Below are 3927 nucleotides of genomic sequence, written 5' to 3'. Positions count from 1 at the left end.
CCTATTTCAACTACCTTTTGAAAATATCACTCATCTGGGCAGAAAAAAATCTTCACTAAACATCAGTGATAACAACAATGCTCTCAGAACATATGCTACTTGGCAATTAAGTAACCTAATATTTTACAAACACTATTTCCTTCCCTTTGGAAAACATGTCCTCTGTATTATGACTTTAAACTCTTCTGTTCATATTTTGGTGGTTATTTTAAACTGCAAGAATACTTTTTTCCCCTCACAACATAAGAATCCTTCCTCCAGTTATTTTTTTAAATTCTTGGTCCTTGAATTACTTATTTGTAATTCTGCCCGATTTTCTGATTTTTTTGTGTATGCCATGTCCTTAAAAAGTGTTATAGAACGTTCATTTCAATCCTCTTAAATTGTATTTTACATATGTTTTTATATTCATATAGGGAATTGCACAACACACTTATTTGGAACATGTGATTTTTATTCTGCATGTTTTCTTAAGAGGTTCGTTTTGCTTTTCTGGTAAGCTACAACTTAGGAAACTTCAATTCACAGCAGTACAACAAAGTAAAACCATACCAGCATCTGCATCCTCTAATGATTGTTAATAGGAGCAATACATTCCTGGGATCACTGTGTATTTGGAGCGCCTTCTCACCTAGGGAGCTCTTCTTCCAATACTGTATTAGATAACATTTATTGGAAAAATAATGTTTTCATTTGCCTGTTTTTTAGTAGTTAGACTGTCAGGCATTTCTCCTTAGTTTCTCTTAGTTCAGGAACTCTGAAGAAACCTATATTCTCTGTTTGACTCTTGCAGGTTTATGAAATGTTAGTGATATTTCTTTGAGTATCATAGCAACATGAAAATATTAAAAAACTGTATAGGCAAATGGTGGAAGATATGTATGTAAATATGTTTGATTTTACTTCCTTGACTTATTCCATTTATGACTCCATAGAAAACAAAAACAAAGTATAATTTCAATACCATTATTTAGAGCAAAGTCAGCGACTAATTTAGCAATAGGCCATGGATTGCTCATATCTGGTTTCAAGTTCAAGATAAAGAATATTAAACAACTTCCTAAGAGCTAAAGTACAGTCTTGAAAATATTCCATCTAAATTTAGAGACTATTTCAATATAGTTTGACATAGTGAATTCTAATGACCAAAGATAAAAAGAGCTGTAAGATATGATGTCAAAAACATCATACTTGAAAACAAAACAAGCCATTAAAAAGACAGGAAAAATCCAGGACCAAAATGAATCTCAGAGGAAACTCCAAAACTTGCTCTTGAGCACAGACGAGCAGAAGCAAACAGAAACAATTAAAAAGTAGTTGAATAGATTTCAAAAAGTGGCTTAAGAAGACACAGGTAATTATCATAATGAAATACAGTTATAGTGGGACAAGAGGAAAGTCAAAGGAAATAGAGGAAAGAGCTGGGAGGAAAGGGGCATTTATAGAGGTCTAAATAAAGGCATGTGCATATGCAAATGTATTTATATGTGGAGAAATAGATCTATGTGGATATATTTATAGGTTTAGTATTAAGGTAGCAGAAGGGCTTTGGGCCTCCATTCAAGTACTCCCTCAAGGCAAGAATAATTTCTACTATTAAATTGGCATTCCATGATGCTCACCTTTCCGACTCCACTGCTGAAGACAAAGCAGATGAACAAGAAAATTTTGTGAAAAAAGCTGATGGTGTCCGGTTATCAAAAGATATAGCATCTGGGGTCTTAATGGCTTGAAGGTAAACAAGTGGCCATCTAGTTCAGAAGCAACAAAGCCCACATGGAAGAAGCACACCAGCCTATGTGATCATGAGGTGTTGAAGGGATCAGTTATCAGCCATCAAAGAACAAAATATCATATCATTGTTTGCTCAACTTCATGATACGATCACTGAAGACAAATGAATACATAAGTAAATGTGGCGAAGAAAGTTGATGGTGACCGGCTATCAAAAGATGTAGCGTCTGGGTTCTTAAAGGCTTGAAGGTAAACAAGTGACCATCTAGCTCAGAAGCAACAAAGCCCATGTAGAAGAAGCACACCAGCCTGTGTGATAACGAGGTGTCAAAGGGATCAAGTACCAGGCATCATCAGAACAAAAAGCCTTATAGTGAATGTGGTTATGAGTGTGGAGTGGAGACCAAAAGCCCATTTGGAGGCCACTGGACATCCCCATGCAGAAGGTGATCAGGGAAGAAATGAGCCAGTCAGGGTTCTACGTAGCAACGATGAAATATACAACTTTCCTCTAGTTCCTAAATCCTTCCTCTTTCCCCACTGTCATGATCCCAATTCTACCTTACAAATCTGGCTAGGCCAGAGGATGTACACTGGTACAGCTAGGAACTGCAATCATAGGGAATCCAGGGCAGATGATCCCTCCAGGACCAGTGGTATGAGTGGCGATACTAGGAGGGTAGAGGGAGGGTGGGTTGGAAAAGAGGAACAAATTACAAGGATCTACATGTGACCATCTGCCTGGGGACTGGCAACAGAAAAGTAGGTGAACGGAGACATCAGACAGGGCAAGATATGAGAAAATAATAATTTATAAATTGTCAAGGGTTCATGAGGGAAGAGGGAGCAGGCAGGGAGGGGTAAAATTGAGGAGCTGAGGCCAGGGGCTTAGGTGGAGAGCATTTGTTTTGAGAATGATGAGGGCAATGACTGTATATATGTGTTTTAGACAATTGATGTATACATGGATTGTGATAAGAGTTGTATGAGCCCCTAATAAAACAAATTGTAAAAGGGGAGGATATAATGGAATTTTTCAAGCTATTAGAACTGACTAAAGACTTTAAGACTTAGAGTTAGGGTTAGGGTAAAAATAAAGTTATAAAAAAACAAAAAAACCTTAAGACTAAAAGTGTAACCCTCCAGTTCCCTTTCCCAACAGATCAAAACACTGGTCTGGGTGATAGTAAAAGGAGGTAAAGAAACATTGAAGCTGCCCCTCTGTGTTTTTGGACCTTGGGCTAGTTTCAGACAGGGGGGGAAAGACTAAAAGTGCAATATTTCAGGATTCTGAAGGCAAAAATTTAATGACACAGAAAGCATCAAAGGAAATAGAAAAGTGAGTCCATTTTCTAACTCGAGTGGTGTTGAAGAGGCATGATACTGAGAGGTGCACATCGGTCCAATTAATCAGTAAGCTTGATCTTTTTAATTACTATTTGAGTTTTGCTCCACATTTCTACATTTACACCACCACCACCACCACCCTCTTCAGGACCTTCTACTGCGCTTACTTTCTCAGCAGTTCTTAAGGTGGCAGGCACCATCTAGTTCTTCTGGTCTCAGGGTCAAGGAGACCAATAATGTTTCTGGGGTCCATTACTTCATTAGACTAATGATTTCCTGGTATCTTCAATATTCTTCATTCTTCTTTCCTCTGCACTGGGAAAGACCAATAATTGCATCATAGATTAACACTAATGTGCTGCTAATACCCTAGTCACTACTCAGCAAAGTAGATATAGAATATTGTCTCTGTGAACTGTGTTGTGCTAATTGATCTTAGTGCCCTTGACACTGTCATTGTGAGCCTTGAGGCACAATGACTAATTCCTTCGTGTGTTTGCTTATGTCTAAGAGGTTTTTATAACTCTTCCCCCTGTAAGCTCCACTATATGCATGGTTGTTGTGGTAGTTACATAATCTGGTGTCAATTTGGGACTTAAGAGGAATCAGAGTGAGAGGGATGGAGTCAACTCCGTCAATCTGGTCATGGCCAATGAGGCTTCTGTGTAGGCATGGCCCTACCCTAAGGATTTTGGTAATTCCAGTATTTCCTCTTTCGAGGTGGGAGACACTCTCTCTCTGCTCACTTCCTGTGAGAAATCCTGGAGGAGAAGCCACATGGACGTACCCTGATGCAGCCCTTGGAACTGGAGGAGCCACAGGGGAACCCTGCCAGCCCTGAGATGC

General features: G+C 38.8%; 1 non-coding gene across 1 annotated transcript; it reads left to right on the top strand.

Moving 5' to 3' along the window:
• Positions 1-2871: 2871 nt before the first annotated feature.
• Positions 2872-2991, top strand: LOC142457616 (small nucleolar RNA SNORA61). Its single transcript, XR_012786318.1, has one exon. It is a non-coding gene; the product is annotated as a small nucleolar RNA SNORA61 (small nucleolar RNA).
• The last annotated feature ends 936 nt before the right edge of the window (positions 2992-3927 follow it).

The sequence above is a fragment of the Tenrec ecaudatus genome, chromosome 9, assembly GCF_050624435.1.
Source record: "Tenrec ecaudatus isolate mTenEca1 chromosome 9, mTenEca1.hap1, whole genome shotgun sequence".
Taxonomy (NCBI): Eukaryota; Metazoa; Chordata; class Mammalia; order Afrosoricida; family Tenrecidae; genus Tenrec; species Tenrec ecaudatus.
Note: the sequence above shows the minus strand (reverse complement) of the source record. Positions and strands in the feature narration are given on the sequence as shown.